Source organism: Ambystoma mexicanum, unplaced genomic scaffold (assembly GCF_040938575.1).
Source record: "Ambystoma mexicanum isolate Mex_15411 unplaced genomic scaffold, UKY_AmexF1_1 Mex_scaf46, whole genome shotgun sequence".
Classification (NCBI taxonomy): Eukaryota; Metazoa; Chordata; class Amphibia; order Caudata; family Ambystomatidae; genus Ambystoma; species Ambystoma mexicanum.
Genome location: NW_027182462.1, coordinates 1,405,365 through 1,424,638, shown reverse-complemented (window position 1 = coordinate 1,424,638; position 19,274 = coordinate 1,405,365). Strand labels below are relative to the sequence as shown.

The 19,274-nt window shown below is 43.4% G+C and overlaps 17 non-coding genes across 17 annotated transcripts; 13 read left to right on the top strand and 4 right to left on the bottom strand.

The window, feature by feature from the left end:
* Positions 1-1,351: 1,351 nt before the first annotated feature.
* TRNAI-UAU (transfer RNA isoleucine (anticodon UAU)) lies at positions 1,352-1,446 on the bottom strand. Its single transcript has 2 exons — positions 1,409-1,446; positions 1,352-1,387 (listed from the first exon to the last, which is right to left on the bottom strand). It is a non-coding gene; the product is annotated as a tRNA-Ile (tRNA).
* Positions 1,447-2,468: 1,022 nt separating this feature from the next.
* TRNAT-UGU (transfer RNA threonine (anticodon UGU)) lies at positions 2,469-2,540 on the top strand. Its single transcript has one exon. It is a non-coding gene; the product is annotated as a tRNA-Thr (tRNA).
* Positions 2,541-3,227: 687 nt separating this feature from the next.
* Positions 3,228-3,309, top strand: TRNAS-GCU (transfer RNA serine (anticodon GCU)). The gene has a single exon. It is a non-coding gene; the product is annotated as a tRNA-Ser (tRNA).
* Positions 3,310-4,164: 855 nt separating this feature from the next.
* Positions 4,165-4,236, top strand: TRNAT-CGU (transfer RNA threonine (anticodon CGU)). Its single transcript has one exon. It is a non-coding gene; the product is annotated as a tRNA-Thr (tRNA).
* A 1,497-nt stretch (positions 4,237-5,733) lies between these two features.
* Positions 5,734-5,828, bottom strand: TRNAI-UAU (transfer RNA isoleucine (anticodon UAU)). The gene is made up of 2 exons: positions 5,791-5,828; positions 5,734-5,769 (listed from the first exon to the last, which is right to left on the bottom strand). It is a non-coding gene; the product is annotated as a tRNA-Ile (tRNA).
* Positions 5,829-6,850: 1,022 nt separating this feature from the next.
* TRNAT-UGU (transfer RNA threonine (anticodon UGU)) lies at positions 6,851-6,922 on the top strand. The gene has a single exon. It is a non-coding gene; the product is annotated as a tRNA-Thr (tRNA).
* Positions 6,923-7,609: 687 nt separating this feature from the next.
* TRNAS-GCU (transfer RNA serine (anticodon GCU)) lies at positions 7,610-7,691 on the top strand. Its single transcript has one exon. It is a non-coding gene; the product is annotated as a tRNA-Ser (tRNA).
* A 546-nt stretch (positions 7,692-8,237) lies between these two features.
* Positions 8,238-8,309, top strand: TRNAT-CGU (transfer RNA threonine (anticodon CGU)). The gene has a single exon. It is a non-coding gene; the product is annotated as a tRNA-Thr (tRNA).
* Positions 8,310-9,806: 1,497 nt separating this feature from the next.
* On the bottom strand, positions 9,807-9,901 carry TRNAI-UAU (transfer RNA isoleucine (anticodon UAU)). Its single transcript has 2 exons — positions 9,864-9,901; positions 9,807-9,842 (listed from the first exon to the last, which is right to left on the bottom strand). It is a non-coding gene; the product is annotated as a tRNA-Ile (tRNA).
* A 1,022-nt stretch (positions 9,902-10,923) lies between these two features.
* TRNAT-UGU (transfer RNA threonine (anticodon UGU)) lies at positions 10,924-10,995 on the top strand. The gene has a single exon. It is a non-coding gene; the product is annotated as a tRNA-Thr (tRNA).
* A 687-nt stretch (positions 10,996-11,682) lies between these two features.
* On the top strand, positions 11,683-11,764 carry TRNAS-GCU (transfer RNA serine (anticodon GCU)). Its single transcript has one exon. It is a non-coding gene; the product is annotated as a tRNA-Ser (tRNA).
* Positions 11,765-12,309: 545 nt separating this feature from the next.
* On the top strand, positions 12,310-12,381 carry TRNAT-CGU (transfer RNA threonine (anticodon CGU)). The gene has a single exon. It is a non-coding gene; the product is annotated as a tRNA-Thr (tRNA).
* Positions 12,382-14,964: 2,583 nt separating this feature from the next.
* Positions 14,965-15,036, top strand: TRNAT-UGU (transfer RNA threonine (anticodon UGU)). Its single transcript has one exon. It is a non-coding gene; the product is annotated as a tRNA-Thr (tRNA).
* A 687-nt stretch (positions 15,037-15,723) lies between these two features.
* TRNAS-GCU (transfer RNA serine (anticodon GCU)) lies at positions 15,724-15,805 on the top strand. The gene has a single exon. It is a non-coding gene; the product is annotated as a tRNA-Ser (tRNA).
* A 546-nt stretch (positions 15,806-16,351) lies between these two features.
* TRNAT-CGU (transfer RNA threonine (anticodon CGU)) lies at positions 16,352-16,423 on the top strand. The gene has a single exon. It is a non-coding gene; the product is annotated as a tRNA-Thr (tRNA).
* Positions 16,424-17,920: 1,497 nt separating this feature from the next.
* On the bottom strand, positions 17,921-18,015 carry TRNAI-UAU (transfer RNA isoleucine (anticodon UAU)). The gene is made up of 2 exons: positions 17,978-18,015; positions 17,921-17,956 (listed from the first exon to the last, which is right to left on the bottom strand). It is a non-coding gene; the product is annotated as a tRNA-Ile (tRNA).
* A 1,022-nt stretch (positions 18,016-19,037) lies between these two features.
* Positions 19,038-19,109, top strand: TRNAT-UGU (transfer RNA threonine (anticodon UGU)). The gene has a single exon. It is a non-coding gene; the product is annotated as a tRNA-Thr (tRNA).
* Positions 19,110-19,274: the final 165 nt, after the last annotated feature.

Below are 19,274 nucleotides of genomic sequence, written 5' to 3'. Positions count from 1 at the left end.
CCTAATGTTTTCAGGCAAAGACTGACAAAAACCTTGCAATGTCGCATGTAGCTGCTTTGGTGAAAAGACTGTTCAAGTTCACAATGCAACGGAGGGGTGTTCCCCATCTCCATACAATCATCTCTTTGATAATGTAAACGTGCCAGGCGTGTTGAAAGACAAAGACAGACACAACCGCACATACCAGTTGAAGAAAGACAGCCAGCAAACACATTTGTATAGAGGTAAGCAAGCCTCAATTAGAGATGTGAGTCCCTCCGTTTCTGCGGGAGTCCACAAGTTTAATAAAAAATGAACACATATCTTTCATGTTCTAATGATTACCAATCTTTCTGATTAGCTCTGCATAGCTCCAATGGCTATGTGTGTGTGTGTGTGTATGTGCCCGTGTGTGTAGGGGAAGGGGTCGGTAGATGTGTTCACGCAGAGCAAGTTGCATACATCGCCAACAGCCATTCTCTCCTGCTCCTGTGCATCCAGTTCGGAAGCGAACCCACCCAATTGTTCTATATGTCTGCTACCCTGACCGCATTCACACATCATTGGCTATTAGTATGCAGCTTGTGGGCGCTGTCAATGGGATATAAGCACCATTCCCCATGTCTGCAATAGCTAGACCAGATTCTGAGGTATGATGAGCAGGGGTCCAGGCACTTCGCCTGACAAACGCCGGGCTTAGCCCTGCCGGGCCTAGCCCTGAGGGGCCTAACTGGGCATGGCCCTGTGTAAGGTAGGGTGAGCAGGGGACCACTTGCAACTAACCTTCGGCACCAATCAGGCATGGAGAGGTCTGTGCAAATGCCCAGCCCTTTAGCAATCTCGATCTGCAAAACCTTCAACTCCTAATTCTCATGGCTCCCAGAAGCCCTAGCCCATATGCAAATGAGGCGAGTTCCTATCAGCATCCTTGTTCTGCTTGATTTTATCAAAGTGACTGCCTGATTAGTGAAAGGGTATTTATTCTCAGAGGTTTGCTTCAAAGGCGATAATGCAGTAAATAGACAACATTATTCTTTGTAAGTTGATATTGTCTCCTGGATCCTACTCCAGTAACCCTTTTTCTACCTTTACAAATGTCTTCCGTAAGTGGTGCTCAGCAGAAAATGGAGTATAATAACAGTTGACATTTTTTATTTTCTGTTCTATTTTCAAAAACCCTCCGTAGCTGTATTTAAAGCGCAAACACCCCATAAATAACTTGCAATGAGTATTCCATGTCTAAAAGGCAGAGGAGCTGTCATACAACATTAACTGACAATCAAGGAAACCTTGAGGTGAACCAAAAAATGTCCAGAACATTTATTGGTTCAATAATTCAGTTTTGAGGTGAATTAGTAAAAAGTTCCAAAGTTGCTCCAGGTGAGGCTTGAACTCACAACCTCGTCATTGCTCACTGCATGTACTGCTGTATAAGTACCGCGCGCTAACCGATTGCGCCACTGGAGCTGCTGTGTTTTGGTTTTCGACATGAAACTACACCCACAAACACACACACAAGTGTACAAAAGCACCCACAAGCTCTGGCATTGTCTTTTTAGCTGACACCAAATTATGGGTGCCTTGTAGTGCCCATATTGTGCCACTGGAGCTTACCTTTTAGCCTGATATACACTTTGCCACTGATGTTCAGCCAATGGTGCAGTCAAATGTCCCTTCTACATTTTTGTCATGCTGCAGGCAGTGCCACTGGAGCCAGCATGATGCTCTTCCTCATATTCAACACGTGTCAATTGAAACACCTCCCAATGTCATCTTGGCGATGCCTATAAACACCCCAGGACTTTGATGAATTTTTCTCAACAGCAAGTGAGGCAGTTTTCCTGCAAACGGCTGGATGTACCTCAACAAGGAACGCATTGTGGTTCTATTTTGAAGATGTTTGTGTTATTACCTGTAAAGACTTGAATGCCTAACATAATCCCTGTAGACGAGGTGGCCGAGTGGTTAAGGCGATGGACTGCTAATCTGCTGTACACGCGTGGTTTCGAATCCCACCTTTGTCGATTTTAACTTTTGAAATCTTTTTTAAACATCTGCATTGCTCTAAGCACCATTGCCATTGGCTTTCAAAGAACATACAGACAAAAGTGAAAATATGCATGTTAGTTGATTAAGAAGGACACAAACAAGGTTGTCGTGTTACTGGCAGTAATGCAATCTGCTGTGCTTGACTCCCCTTTGAGCCAGAATCCGGATAGAAATTTAAAAAAGCAAAGGTAATATCCATATTGTCTCTCTGCTGCCATGTACATGTTTTTTTCAACTTTCACGCATCACATCTCCTCATTAGTCACCCTAAAATTGCGCGGAATACGCACAAATTAGCTGCTCCTCAAAAAATCGGCCAGAAAAAAACAGGTCAAATCACAATCATATACATACATTCTCACACACCCTTCAAATATGTCTACCCAGTAAACATCATGTTGTGTGCTCGTTGTGTTGCTGTTATGCGTCATAACCTGAGGGGCTCTGTAGCTCAGTGGCAGAGCACTGGTCTTGTAAACCAGGGGTCGTGAGTTCGATCCTCATCAGGGCCTCCAAATGGTAATTTTCTTGAACATTGTTGAATAGGAACTGATATTGCACATTGTACCTGTGCAACCTTTTACCAATGGATTCGGGCCTATAACAAAGCCACAAGCGCAAGGTGTCTGAATAGACTGTGGGGAAGGTCGGCTTTCTGGACCTAATTTCTTCAAGAAAAAGACCTTGATAATCTTGTGATGACAGATGCAGATGATCACGGTGAAGCCCTTACTCTATTGAACAGTACAGCGGTTCTGGGTTGCACGCCTTTCTCTATTTTCAGGGACCTTGATGTGGCAACATTTAATTGGAAAAGGGTTATTGCCATCACTCACTATTTAAATTCAATGACATCACAGGAAGCAGCAGCATCTGAACTTTGATCTTGGCTGGAAACGTTGAATGATGCCAAACACTGGGAAACTGGAGCTTGCGTTATGCTGGTTTTACTACTAATGGTGTGCCATACGGAAGCTCAAGCACCTTCCTCTGGATTAGTGTTGTGAACCCTCCAGGAGCTCTTGTTATATTTTTCTGAACTTCAACTTGATGTGTTTATCTATCAATGGCCGGGTAAGGAAGAACGAGTCAACGATCTTGTTTCTACTATGACAAACATGATCTATTTTTCACTGACTTTGCACCACCATTGTTTTATCTCTTCTTTAAGTATGGGACTCGAGCACCGTTCCCAAACAGACGAGGTGGCCGAGTGGTTAAGGCGATGGACTGCTAATCCATTGTGCTCTGCACGCGTGGGTTCGAATCCCACCTTCGTCGTATTTTTCTTTATAGTCTGCATTTAAACATAGACCAAAGTCTTTCAACCTCCCTGTGAAAGACAGGAATGAGTACAGATATGGAAATAGAGATGTAAAAATAAGTTCATTGGTGCAGGCGGAGAATGAAATTAGTCAAAGACTTTCCTCGTAGGTTTCCATTCTTTACTATTATAGGAGCCAAAATCAGCGCAGTTAGTAAATTCCCAAGCTTACATCCCAAATTCTTTTTTCTTTTAGTTGTCTGCCTTTTACATGTTCCTTTTGCCATCATTCTGACCTGCTATCTAAACTCATGAACCTGTTCAGCATCCTACTCAATACATACATACCCGTAAAAGTACATACTCAAACGCATACCGACAATGTATCACCAACATAAGCACACACGCTTTCGCAAATCAGATGTATGAGGACGTACTGAACGGTTTATAGTAATAAAACCGAAAACAAAAATCCCGAATACAATAATCTCGAATCCAAAATCTCGAAAAAAAAAAAGTCGAATTTTTTTTTAATGACGTTTTTTGTTCGAAATGGGGGGGTTCCCCCCCCAACCCCCCTTTTTTCTATTTTTTTTTTATTTTAACCCATTTTTTTTTACTTACCTGACCCCAAAAAAGCATATAATTAAATAAATAAAAAATTCGACTTTTTTTTTTTCGGGATTTTGGATTCGAGATTATTGTATTTCGAGATTTTTTTTTCGGTCTTTTGACCGACCACCGTACTGAACACATGCAGAGATATACAGCCATTTTTACACAACCAGAAATTCATATACCTGGAGATCTACCTAGGTAAAACCCATGGTTTCTTTGCACTTTCTGTTGTTGGCTGTGAGCAAGCAGCAGGTGGCCTTGTAGCTCAGTGGCAGAGCACTGGTCTCGTAAACCAGCGGTCATGAGTTCAAACCTCATCAGGGCCTCGGGCGGATTATTTTCAAAAAGCACGGGGAAGAGAAGCCAGAGTTGCACCATCTACAGAGAACCTTTTATGACGGGATGCATCCTCATAATTGAGGTCTTCCACAGAAGGAGTGAAATAGAGTTCGAGAGGAAGGCCTAATGTTTTCAGGCAAAGACTGACAAAAACCTTGCAATGTCGCATGTAGCTGCTTTGGTGAAAAGACTGTTCAAGTTCACAATGCAACGGAGGGGTGTTCCCCATCTCCATACAATCATCTCTTTGATAATGTAAACGTGCCAGGCGTGTTGAAAGACAAAGACAGACACAACCGCACATACCAGTTGAAGAAAGACAGCCAGCAAACACATTTGTATAGAGGTAAGCAAGCCTCAATTAGAGATGTGAGTCCCTCCGTTTCTGCGGGAGTCCACAAGTTTAATAAAAAATGAACACATATCTTTCATGTTCTAATGATTACCAATCTTTCTGATTAGCTCTGCATAGCTCCAATGGCTATGTGTGTGTGTGTGTGTATGTGCCCGTGTGTGTAGGGGAAGGGGTCGGTAGATGTGTTCACGCAGAGCAAGTTGCATACATCGCCAACAGCCATTCTCTCCTGCTCCTGTGCATCCAGTTCGGAAGCGAACCCACCCAATTGTTCTATATGTCTGCTACCCTGACCGCATTCACACATCATTGGCTATTAGTATGCAGCTTGTGGGCGCTGTCAATGGGATATAAGCACCATTCCCCATGTCTGCAATAGCTAGACCAGATTCTGAGGTATGATGAGCAGGGGTCCAGGCACTTCGCCTGACGAACGCCTGACGAACGCCGGGCTTAGCCCTGCCGGGCCTAGCCCTGAGGGGCCTAACTGGGCATGGCCCTGTGTAAGGTAGGCTGAGCAGGGGACCACTTGCAACTAACCTTCGGCACCAATCAGGCATGGAGAGGTCTGTGCAAATGCCCAGCCCTTTAGCAATCTCGATCTGCAAAACCTTCAACTCCTAATTCTCATGGCTCCCAGAAGCCCTAGCCCATATGCAAATGAGGCGAGTTCCTATCAGCATCCTTGTTCTGCTTGATTTTATCAAAGTGACTGCCTGATTAGTGAAAGGGTATTTATTCTCAGAGGTTTGCTTCAAAGGCGATAATGCAGTAAATAGACAACATTATTCTTTGTAAGTTGATATTGTCTCCTGGATCCTACTCCAGTAACCCTTTTTCTACCTTTACAAATGTCTTCCGTAAGTGGCGCTCAGCAGAAAATGGAGTATAATAACAGTTGACATTTTTTATTTTCTGTTCTATTTTCAAAAACCCTCCGTAGCTGTATTTAAAGCGCAAACACCCCATAAATAACTTGCAATGAGTATTCCATGTCTAAAAGGCAGAGGAGCTGTCATACAACATTAACTGACAATCAAGGAAACCTTGAGGTGAACCAAAAAATGTCCAGAACATTTATTGGTTCAATAATTCAGTTTTGAGGTGACTTAGTAAAAAGTTCCAAAGTTGCTCCAGGTGAGGCTTGAACTCACAACCTCGGCATTGCTCACTGCATGTACTGCTGTATAAGTACCGCGCGCTAACCGATTGCGCCACTGGAGCTGCTGTGTTTTGGTTTTCGACATGAAACTACACCCACAAACACACACACAAGTGTACAAAAGCACCCACAAGCTCTGGCATTGTCTTTTTAGCTGACACCAAATTATGGGTGCCTTGTAGTGCCTATATTGTGCCACTGGAGCTTACCTTTTAGCCTGATATACACTTTGCCACTGATGTTCAGCCAATGGTGCAGTCAAATGTCCCTTCTACATTTTTGTCATGCTGCAGGCAGTGCCACTGGAGCCAGCATGATGCTCTTCCTCATATTCAACACGTGTCAATTGAAACACCTCCCAATGTCATCTTGGCGATGCCTATAAACACCCCAGGACTTTGATGAATTTTTCTCAACAGCAAGTGAGGCAGTTTTCCTGCAAACGGCTGGATGTACCTCAACAAGGAACGCATTGTGGTTCTATTTTGAAGATGTTTGTGTTATTACCTGTAAAGACTTGAATGCCTAACATAATCCCTGTAGACGAGGTGGCCGAGTGGTTAAGGCGATGGACTGCTAATCTGCTGTACACGCGTGGTTTCGAATCCCACCTTTGTCGATTTTAACTTTTGAAATCTTTTTTAAACATCTGCATTGCTCTAAGCACCATTGCCATTGGCTTTCAAAGAACATACAGACAAAAGTGAAAATATGCATGTTAGTTGATTAAGAAGGACACAAACAAAGTTGTCGTGTTACTGGCAGGAATGCAATCTGCTGTGCTTGACTACCCTTTGAGCCAGAATCCGGATAGAAATTTAAAAAAGCAAAGGTAATATCCATATTATCTCTCTGCTGCCATGTACATGTTTTTTTCAACTTTCACGCATCACATCTCCTCATTAGTCACCCTAAAATTGCGCGGAATACGCACAAATTAGCTGCTCCTCAAAAAATCGGCCAGAAAAAAACAGGTCAAATCACAATCATATACATACATTCTCACACACCCTTCAAATATGTCTACCCAGTAAACATCATGTTGTGTGCTCGTTGTGTTGCTGTTATGCGTCATAACCTGAGGGGCTCTGTAGCTCAGTGGCAGAGCACTGGTCTTGTAAACCAGGGGTCGTGAGTTCGATCCTCATCAGGGCCTCCAAATGGTAATTTTCTTGAACATTGTTGAATAGGAACTGATATTGCACATTGTACCTGTGCAACCTTTTACCAATGGATTCGGGCCTATAACAAAGCCACAAGCGCAAGGTGTCTGAATAGACTGTGGGGAAGGTCGGCTTTCTGGACCTAATTTCTTCAAGAAAAAGACCTTGATAATCTTGTGATGACAGATGCAGATGATCACGGTGAAGCCCTTACTCTATTGAACAGTACAGCGGTTCTGGGTTGCACGCCTTTCTCTATTTTCAGGGACGTTGATGTGGCAACATTTAATTGGAAAAGGGTTATTGCCATCACTCACTATTTAAATTCAATGACATCACAGGAAGCAGCAGCATCTGAACTTTGATCTTGGCTGGAAACGTTGAATGATGCCAAACACTGGGAAACTGGAGCTTGCGTTATGCTGGTTTTACTACTAATGGTGTGCCATACGGAAGCTCAAGCACCTTCCTCTGGATTAGTGTTGTGAACCCTCCAGGAGCTCTTGTTATATTTTTCTGAACTTCAACTTGATGTGTTTATCTATCAATGGCCGGGTAAGGAAGAACGAGTCAACGATCTTGTTTCTACTATGACAAACATGATCTATTTTTCACTGACTTTGCACCACCATTGTTTTATCTCTTCTTTAAGCATGGGACTCGAGCACCGTTCCCAAACAGACGAGGTGGCCGAGTGGTTAAGGCGATGGACTGCTAATCCATTGTGCTCTGCACGCGTGGGTTCGAATCCCACCTTCGTCGTATTTTTTCTTTATAGTCTGCATTTAAACATAGACCAAAGTCTTTCAACCTCCCTGTGAAAGACAGGAATGAGTACAGATATGGAAATAGAGATGTAAAAATAAGTTCATTGGTGCAGGCGGAGAATGAAATTAGTCAAAGACTTTCCTCGTAGGTTTCCATTCTTTACTATTATAGGAGCCAAAATCAGCGCAGTTAGTAAATTCCCAAGCTTACATCCCAAATTCTTTTTTCTTTTAGTTGTCTGCCTTTTACATGTTCCTTTTGCCATCATTCTGACCTGCTATCTAAACTCATGAACCTGTTCAGCATCCTACTCAATACATACATACTCGTAAAAGTACATACTCAAGCGCATACCGACAATGTATCACCAACATAAGCACACACGCTTTCGCAAATCAGATGTATGATGACGTACTGAACACATGCAGAGATATACAGCCATTTTTACACAACCAGAAATTCATATACCTGGAGATCTACCTAGGTAAAACCCATGGTTTCTTTGCACTTTCTGTTGTTGGCTGTGAGCAAGCAGCAGGTGGCCTTGTAGCTCAGTGGCAGAGCACTGGTCTCGTAAACCAGCGGTCATGAGTTCAAACCTCATCAGGGCCTCGGGTGGATTATTTTCAAAAAGCACGGGGAAGAGAAGCCAGAGTTGCACCATCTACAGAGAACCTTTTATGACGGGATGCATCCTCATAATTGAAGTCTTCCACAGAAGGAGTGAAATAGAGTTCGAGAGGAAGGCCTAATGTTTTCAGGCAAAGACTGACAAAAACCTTGCAATGTCGCATGTAGCTGCTTTGGTGAAAAGACTGTTCAAGTTCACAATGCAACGGAGGGGTGTTCCCCATCTCCATACAATCATCTCTTTGATAATGTAAACGTGCCAGGCGTGTTGAAAGACAAAGACAGACACAACCGCACATACCAGTTGAAGAAAGACAGCCAGCAAACACATTTGTATAGAGGTAAGCAAGCCTCAATTAGAGATGTGAGTCCCTCCGTTTCTGTGGGAGTCCACAAGTTTAATAAAAAATGAACACATATCTTTCATGTTCTAATGATTACCAATCTTTCTGATTAGCTCTGCATAGCTCCAATGGCTATGTGTGTGTGTGTGTGTATGTGCCCGTGTGTGTAGGGGAAGGGGTCGGTAGATGTGTTCACGCAGAGCAAGTTGCATACATCGCCAACAGCCATTCTCTCCTGCTCCTGTGCATCCAGTTCGGAAGCGAACCCACCCAATTGTTCTATATGTCTGCTACCCTGACCGCATTCACACATCATTGGCTATTAGTATGCAGCTTGTGGGCGCTGTCAATGGGATATAAGCACCATTCCCCATGTCTGCAATAGCTAGACCAGATTCTGAGGTATGATGAGCAGGGGTCCAGGCACTTCGCCTGACGAACGCCTGACGAACCCCGGGCTTAGCCCTGCCGGGCCTAGCCCTGAGGGGCCTAACTGGGCATGGCCCTGTGTAAGGTAGGCTGAGCAGGGGACCACTTGCAACTAACCTTCGGCACCAATCAGGCATGGAGAGGTCTGTGCAAATGCCCAGCCCTTTAGCAATCTCGATCTGCAAAACCTTCAACTCCTAATTCTCATGGCTCCCAGAAGCCCTAGCCCATATGCAAATGAGGCGAGTTCCTATCAGCATCCTTGTTCTGCTTGATTTTATCAAAGTGACTGCCTGATTAGTGAAAGGGTATTTATTCTCAGAGGTTTGTTTCAAAGGCGATAATGCAGTAAATAGACAACATTATTCTTTGTAAGTTGATATTGTCTCCTGGATCCTACTCCAGTAACCCTTTTTCTACCTTTACAAATGTCTTCCGTAAGTGGTGCTCAGCAGAAAATGGAGTATAATAACAGTTGACATTTTTTATTTTCTGTTCTATTTTCAAAAACCCTCCGTAGCTGTATTTAAAGCGCAAACACCCCATAAATAACTTGCAATGAGTATTCCATGTCTAAAAGGCAGAGGAGCTGTCATACAACATTAACTGACAATCAAGGAAACCTTGAGGTGAACCAAAAAATGGCCAGAACATTTATTGGTTCAATAATTCAGTTTTGAGGTGAATTAGTAAAAAGTTCCAAAGTTGCTCCAGGTGAAGCTTGAACTCACAACCTTGGCATTGCTCACTGCATGTACTGCTGTATAAGTACCGCGCGCTAACCGATTGCGCCACTGGAGCTGCTGTGTTTTGGTTTTCGACATGAAACTACACCCACAAACACACACACAAGTGTACAAAAGCACCCACAAGCTCTGGCATTGTCTTTTTAGCTGACACCAAATTATGGGTTCCTTGTAGTGCCTATATTGTGCCACTGGAGCTTACCTTTTAGCCTGATATACACTTTGCCACTGATGTTCAGCCAATGGTGCAGTCAAATGTCCCTTCTACATTTTTGTCATGCTGCAGGCAGTGCCACTGGAGCCAGCATGATGCTCTTCCTCATATTCAACACGTGTCAATTGAAACACCTCCCAATGTCATCTTGGCGATGCCTATAAACACCCCAGGACTTTGATGAATTTTTCTCAACAGCAAGTGAGGCAGTTTTCCTGCAAACGGCTGGATGTACCTCAACAAGGAACGCATTGTGGTTCTATTTTGAAGATGTTTGTGTTATTACCTGTAAAGACTTGAATGCCTAACATAATCCCTGTAGACGAGGTGGCCGAGTGGTTAAGGCGATGGACTGCTAATCTGCTGTACACGCGTGGTTTCGAATCCCACCTTTGTCGATTTTAACTTTTGAAATCTTTTTTAAACATCTGCATTGCTCTAAGCACCATTGCCATTGGCTTTCAAAGAACATACAGACAAAAGTGAAAATATGCATGTTAGTTGATTAAGAAGGACACAAACAAGGTTGTCGTGTTACTGGCAGGAATGCAATCTGCTGTGCTTGACTACCCTTTGAGCCAGAATCCGGATAGAAATTTAAAAAAGCAAAGGTAATATCCATATTGTCTCTCTGCTGCCATGTACATGTTTTTTTCAACTTTCACGCATCACATCTCCTCATTAGTCACCCTAAAATTGCGCGGAATACGCACAAATTAGCTGCTCCTCAAAAAATCGGCCAGAAAAAAACAGGTCAAATCACAATCATATACATACATTCTCACACACCCTTCAAATATGTCTACCCAGTAAACATCATGTTGTGTGCTCGTTGTGTTGCTGTTATGTGTCATAACCTGAGGGGCTCTGTAGCTCAGTGGCAGAGCACTGGTCTTGTAAACCAGGGGTCGTGAGTTCGATCCTCATCAGGGCCTCCAAATGGTAATTTTCTTGAACATTGTTGAATAGGAACTGATATTGCACATTGTACCTGTGCAACCTTTTACCAATGGATTCGGGCCTATAACAAAGCCACAAGCGCAAGGTGTCTGAATAGACTGTGGGGAAGGTCGGCTTTCTGGACCTAATTTCTTCAAGAAAAAGACCTTGATAATCTTGTGATGACAGATGCAGATGATCACGGTGAAGCCCTTACTCTATTGAACAGTACAGCGGTTCTGGGTTGCACGCCTTTCTCTATTTTCAGGGACGTTGATGTGGCAACATTTAATTGGAAAAGGGTTATTGCCATCACTCACTATTTAAATTCAATGACATCACAGGAAGCAGCAGCATCTGAACTTTGATCTTGGCTGGAAACGTTGAATGATGCCAAACACTGGGAAACTGGAGCTTGCGTTATGCTGGTTTTACTACTAATGGTGTGCCATACGGAAGCTCAAGCACCTTCCTCTGGATTAGTGTTGTGAACCCTCCAGGAGCTCTTGTTATATTTTTCTGAACTTCAACTTGATGTGTTTATCTATCAATGGCCGGGTAAGGAAGAACGAGTCAACGATCTTGTTTCTACTATGACAAACATGATCTATTTTTCACTGACTTTGCACCACCATTGTTTGATCTCTTCTTTAAGCATGGGACTCGAGCACCGTTCCCAAACAGACGAGGTGGCAGAGTGGTTAAGGCGATGGCCTGCTAATCCATTGTGCTCTGCACGCGTGGGTTCGAATCCCACCTTCGTCGTATTTTTCTTTATAGTCTGCATTTAAACATAGACCAAAGTCTTTCAACCTCCCTGTGAAAGACAGGAATGAGTACAGATATGGAAATAGAGATGTAAAAATAAGTTCATTGGTGCAGGCGGAGAATGAAATTAGTCAAAGACTTTCCTCGTAGGTTTCCATTCTTTACTATTATAGGAGCCAAAATCAGCGCAGTTAGTAAATTCCCAAGCTTACATCCCAAATTCTTTTTTCTTTTAGTTGTCTGCCTTTTACATGTTCCTTTTGCCATCATTCTGACCTGCTATCTAAACTCATGAACCTGTTCAGCATCCTACTCAATACATACATACCCGTAAAAGTACATACTCAAACGCATACCGACAATGTATCACCAACATAAGCACACACGCTTTCGCAAATCAGATGTATGATGACGTACTGAACACATGCAGAGATATACAGCCATTTTTACACAACCAGAAATTCATATACCTGGAGATCTACCTAGGTAAAACCCATGGTTTCTTTGCACTTTCTGTTGTTGGCTGTGAGCAAGCAGCAGGTGGCCTTGTAGCTCAGTGGCAGCGCACTGGTCTCGTAAACCAGGGGTCATGAGTTCAAACCTCATCAGGGCCTTGGGTGGATTATTTTCAAAAAGCACGGGGAAGAGAAGCCAGAGTTGCACCATCTACAGAGAACCTTTTATGACGGGATGCATCCTCATAATTGAAGTCTTCCACAGAAGGAGTGAAATAGAGTTCGAGAGGAAGGCCTAATGTTTTCAGGCAAAGACTGACAAAAACCTTGCAATGTCGCATGTAGCTGCTTTGGTGAAAAGACTGTTCAAGTTCACAATGCAACGGAGGGGTGTTCCCCATCTCCATACAATCATCTCTTTGATAATGTAAACGTGCCAGGCGTGTTGAAAGACAAAGACAGACACAACCGCACATACCAGTTGAAGAAAGACAGCCAGCAAACACATTTGTATAGAGGTAAGCAAGCCTCAATTAGAGATGTGAGTCCCTCCGTTTCTGCGGGAGTCCACAAGTTTAATAAAAAATGAACACATATCTTTCATGTTCTAATGATTACCAATCTTTCTGATTAGCTCTGCATAGCTCCAATGGCTATGTGTGTGTGTGTGTGTATGTGCCCGTGTGTGTAGGGGAAGGGGTCGGTAGATGTGTTCACGCAGAGCAAGTTGCATACATCGCCAACAGCCATTCTCTCCTGCTCCTGTGCATCCAGTTCGGATGCGAACCCACCCAATTGTTCTATATGTCTGCTACCCTGACCGCATTCACACATCATTGGCTATTAGTATGCAGCTTGTGGGCGCTGTCAATGGGATATAAGCACCATTCCCCATGTCTGCAATAGCTAGACCAGATTCTGAGGTATGATGAGCAGGGGTCCAGGCACTTCGCCTGACAAACGCCGGGCTTAGCCCTGCCGGGCCTAGCCCTGAGGGGCCTAACTGGGCATGGCCCTGTGTAAGGTAGGCTGAGCAGGGGACCACTTGCAACTAACCTTCGGCACCAATCAGGCATGGAGAGGTCTGTGCAAATGCCCAGCCCTTTAGCAATCTCGATCTGCAAAACCTTCAACTCCTAATTCTCATGGCTCCCAGAAGCCCTAGCCCATATGCAAATGAGGCGAGTTCCTATCAGCATCCTTGTTCTGCTTGATTTTATCAAAGTGACTGCCTGATTAGTGAAAGGGTATTTATTCTCAGAGGTTTGCTTCAAAGGCGATAATGCAGTAAATAGACAACATTATTCTTTGTAAGTTGATATTGTCTCCTGGATCCTACTCCAGTAACCCTTTTTCTACCTTTACAAATGTCTTCCGTAAGTGGTGCTCAGCAGAAAATGGAGTATAATAACAGTTGACATTTTTTATTTTCTGTTCTATTTTCAAAAACCCTCCGTAGCTGTATTTAAAGCGCAAACACCCCATAAATAACTTGCAATGAGTATTCCATGTCTAAAAGGCAGAGGAGCTGTCATACAACATTAACTGACAATCAAGGAAACCTTGAGGTGAACCAAAAAATGTCCAGAACATTTATTGGTTCAATAATTCAGTTTTGAGGTGAATTAGTAAAAAGTTCCAAAGTTGCTCCAGGTGAGGCTTGAACTCACAACCTCGGCATTGCTCACTGCATGTACTGCTGTATAAGTACCACTGGAGCTGCTGTGTTTTGGTTTTCGACATGAAACTACACCCACAAACACACACACAAGTGTACAAAAGCACCCACAAGCTCTGGCATTGTCTTTTTAGCTGACACCAAATTATGGGTGCCTTGTAGTGCCTATATTGTGCCACTGGAGCTTACCTTTTAGCCTGATATACACTTTGCCACTGATGTTCAGCCAATGGTGCAGTCAAATGTCCCTTCTACATTTTTGTCATGCTGCAGGCAGTGCCACTGGAGCCAGCATGATGCTCTTCCTCATATTCAACACGTGTCAATTGAAACACCTCCCAATGTCATCTTGGCGATGCCTATAAACACCCCAGGACTTTGATGAATTTTTCTCAACAGCAAGTGAGGCAGTTTTCCTGCAAACGGCTGGATGTACCTCAACAAGGAACGCATTGTGGTTCTATTTTGAAGATGTTTGTGTTATTACCTGTAAAGACTTGAATGCCTAACATAATCCCTGTAGACGAGGTGGCCGAGTGGTTAAGGCGATGGACTGCTAATCTGCTGTACACGCGTGGTTTCGAATCCCACCTTTGTCGATTTTAACTTTTGAAATCTTTTTTAAACATCTGCATTGCTCTAAGCACCATTGCCATTGGCTTTCAAAGAACATACAGACAAAAGTGAAAATATGCATGTTAGTTGATTAAGAAGGACACAAACAAGGTTGTCGTGTTACTGGCAGGAATGCAATCTGCTGTGCTTGACTACCCTTTGAGCCAGAATCCGGATAGAAATTTAAAAAAGCAAAGGTAATATCCATATTGTCTCTCTGCTGCCATGTACATGTTTTTTTCAACTTTCACGCATCACATCTCCTCATTAGTCACCCTAAAATTGCGCGGAATACGCACAAATTAGCTGCTCCTCAAAAAATCGGCCAGAAAAAAACAGGTCAAATCACAATCATATACATACATTCTCACACACCCTTCAAATATGTCTACCCAGTAAACATCATGTTGTGTGCTCGTTGTGTTGCTGTTATGCGTCATAACCTGAGGGGCTCTGTAGCTCAGTGGCAGAGCACTGGTCTTGTAAACCAGGGGTCCTGAGTTCGATCCTCATCAGGGCCTCCAAACGGTAATTTTCTTGAACATTGTTGAATAGGAACTGATATTGCACATTGTACCTGTGCAACCTTTTACCAATGGATTCGGGCCTATAACAAAGCCACAAGCGCAAGGTGTCTGAATAGACTGTGGGGAAGGTCGGCTTTCTGGACCTAATTTCTTCAAGAAAAAGACCTTGATAATCTTGTGATGACAGATGCAGATGATCACGGTGAAGCCCTTACTCTATTGAACAGTACAGCTGTTCTGGGTTGCACGCCTTTCTCTATTTTCAGGGACGTTGATGTGGCAAAATTTAATTGGAAAAGGGTTATTGCCATCACTCACTATTTAAATTCAATGACATCACAGGAAGCAGCAGCATCTGAACTTTGATCTTGGCTGGAAACGTTGAATGATGCCAAACACTGGGAAACTGGAGCTTGCGTTATGCTGGTTTTACTACTAATGGTGTGCCATACGGAAGCTCAAGCACCTTCCTCTGGATTAGTGTTGTGAACCCTCCAGGAGCTCTTGTTATATTTTTCTGAACTTCAACTTGATGTGTTTATCTATCAATGGCCGGGTAAGGAAGAACGAGTCAACGATCTTGTTTCTACTATGACAAACATGATCTATTTTTCACTGACTTTGCACCACCATTGTTTTATCTCTTCTTTAAGCATGGGACTCGAGCACCGTTCCCAAACAGACGAGGTGGCCGAGTGGTTAAGGCGATGGACTGCTAATCCATTGTGCTCTGCACGCGTGGGTTCGAATCCCACCTTCGTCGTATTTTTTCTTTATAGTCTGCATTTAAACATAGACCAAAGTCTTTCAACCTCCCTGTGAAAGACAGGAATGAGTACAGATATGGAAATAGAGATGTAAAAATAAGTTCATTGGTGCAGGCGGAGAATGAAATTAGTCAAAGACTTTCCTCGTAGGTTTCCATTCTTTACTATTATAGGAGCCAAAATCAGTGCAGTTAGTAAATTCCCAAGCTTACATCCCAAATTCTTTTTTCTTTTAGTTGTCTGCCTTTTACATGTTCCTTTTGCCATCATTCTGACCTGCTATCTAAACTCATGAACCTGTTCAGCATCCTACTCAATACATACATACCCGTAAAAGTACATACTCAAACGCATACCGACAATGTATCACCAACATAAGCACACACGCTTTCGCAAATCAGATGTATGATGACGTACTGAACACATGCAGAGATATACAGCCATTTTTACACAACCAGAAATTCATATACCTGGAGATCTACCTAGGTAAAACCCATGGTTTCTTTGCACTTTCTGTTGTTGGCTGTGAGCAAGCAGCAGGTGGCCTTGTAGCTCAGTGGCAGAGCACTGGTCTCGTAAACCAGCGGTCATGAGTTCAAACCTCATCAGAGCCTCGGGCGGATTATTTTCAAAAAGCACGGGGAAGAGAAGCCAGAGTTGCACCATCTACAGAGAACCTTTTATGACGGGATGCATCCTCATAATTGAAGTCTTCCACAGAAGGAGTGAAATAGAGTTCGAGAGGAAGGCCTAATGTTTTCAGGCAAAGACTGACAAAAACCTTGCAATGTCGCATGTAGCTGCTTTGGTGAAAAGACTGTTCAAGTTCACAATGCAACGGAGGGGTGTTCCCCATCTCCATACAATCATCTCTTTGATAATGTAAACGTGCCAGGCGTGTTGAAAGACAAAGACAGACACAACCGCACATACCAGTTGAAGAAAGACAGCCAGCAAACACATTTGTATAGAGGTAAGCAAGCCTCAATTAGAGATGTGAGTCCCTCCGTTTCTGTGGGAGTCCACAAGTTTAATAAAAAATGAACACATATCTTTCATGTTCTAATGATTACCAATCTTTCTGATTAGCTCTGCATAGCTCCAATGGCTATGTGTGTGTGTGTGTGTATGTGCCCGTGTGTGTAGGGGAAGGGGTCGGTAGATGTGTTCACGCAGAGCAAGTTGCATACATCGCCAACAGCCATTCTCTCCTGCTCCTGTGCATCCAGTTCGGAAGCGAACCCACCCAATTGTTCTATATGTCTGCTACCCTGACCGCATTCACACATCATTGGCTATTAGTATGCAGCTTGTGGGCGCTGTCAATGGGATATAAGCACCATTCCCCATGTCTGCAATAGCTAGACCAGATTCTGAGGTATGATGAGCAGGGGTCCAGGCACTTCGCCTGACGAACGCCTGACGAACGCCGGGCCTAGCCCTGCCGGGCCTAGCCCTGAGGGGCCTAACTGGGCATGGCCCTGTGTAAGGTAGGCTGAGCAGGGGACCACTTGCAACTAACCTTCGGCACCAATCAGGCATGGAGAGGTCTGTGCAAATGCCCAGCCCTTTAGCAATCTCGATCTGCAAAACCTTCAACTCCTAATTCTCATGGCTCCCAGAAGCCCTAGCCCATATGCAAATGAGGCGAGTTCCTATCAGCATCCTTGTTCTGCTTGATTTTATCAAAGTGACTGCCTGATTAGTGAAAGGGTATTTATTCTCAGAGGTTTGCTTCAAAGGCGATAATGCAGTAAATAGACAACATTATTCTTTGTAAGTTGATATTGTCTCCTGGATCCTACTCCAGTAACCCTTTTTCTACCTTTACAAATGTCTTCCGTAAGTGGTGCTCAGCAGAAAATGGAGTATAATAACAGTTGACATTTTTTATTTTCTGTTCTATTTTCAAAAACCCTCCGTAGCTGTATTTAAAGCGCAAACACCCCATAAATAACTTGCAATGAGTATTCCATGTCTAAAAGGCAGAGGAGCTGTCATACAACATTAACTGACAATCAAGGAAACCTTGAGGTGAACCAAAAAATGTCCAGAACATTTATTGGTTCAATAATTCAGTTTTGAGGTGAATTAGTAAAAAGTTCCAAAGTTGCTCCAGGTGAGGCTTGAACTCACAACCTCGGCATTGCTCACTGCATGTACTGCTGTATAAGTACCGCGCGCTAACCGATTGCGCCACTGGAGCTGCTGTGTTTTGGTTTTCGACATGAAACTACACCCACAAACACACACACAAGTGTACAAAAGCACCCACAAGCTCTGGCATTGTCTTTTTAGCTGACACCAAATTATGGGTTCCTTGTAGTGCCTATATTGTGCCACTGGAGCTTACCTTTTAGCCTGATATACACTTTGCCACTGATGTTCAGCCAATGGTGCAGTCAAATGTCCCTTCTACATTTTTGTCATGCTGCAGGCAGTGCCACTGGAGCCAGCATGATGCTCTTCCTCATATTCAACACGTGTCAATTGAAACACCTCCCAATGTCATCTTGGCGATGCCTATAAACACCCCAGGACTTTGATGAATTTTTCTCAACAGCAAGTGAGGCAGTTTTCCTGCAAACGGCTGGATGTACCTCAACAAGGAACGCATTGTGGTTCTATTTTGAAGATGTTTGTGTTATTACCTGTAAAGACTTGAATGCCTAACATAATCCCTGTAGACGAGGTGGCCGAGTGGTTAAGGCGATGGACTGCTAATCTGCTGTACACGCGTGGTTTCGAATCCCACCTTTGTCGATTTTAACTTTTGAAATCTTTTTTAAACATCTGCATTGCTCTAAGCACCATTGCCATTGGCTTTCAAAGAACATACAGACAAAAGTGAAAATATGCATGTTAGTTGATTAAGAAGGACACAAACAAGGTTGTCGTGTTACTGGCAGGAATGCAATCTGCTGTGCTTGACTACCCTTTGAGCCAGAATCCGGATAGAAATTTAAAAAAGCAAAGGTAATATCCATATTGTCTCTCTGCTGCCATGTACATGTTTTTTTCAACTTTCACGCATCACATCTCCTCATTAGTCACCCTAAAATTGCGCGGAATACGCACAAATTAGCTGCTCCTCAAAAAATCGGCCAGAAAAAAACAGGTCAAATCACAATCATATACATACATTCTCACACACCCTTCAAATATGTCTACCCAGTAAACATCATGTTGTGTGCTCGTTGTGTTGCTGTTATGCGTCATAACCTGAGGGGCTCTGTAGCTCAGTGGCAGAGCACTGGTCTTGTAAACCAGGGGTCGTGAGTTCGATCCTCATCAGGGCCTCCAAATGGTAATTTTCTTGAACATTGTTGAATAGGAACTGATATTGCACATTGTACCTGTGCAACCTTTTACCAATGGATTCGGGCCTATAACAAAGCCACAAGCGCAAGGTGTCTGAATAGACTGTGGGGAAGGTCGGCTTTCTGGACCTAATTTCTTCAAGAA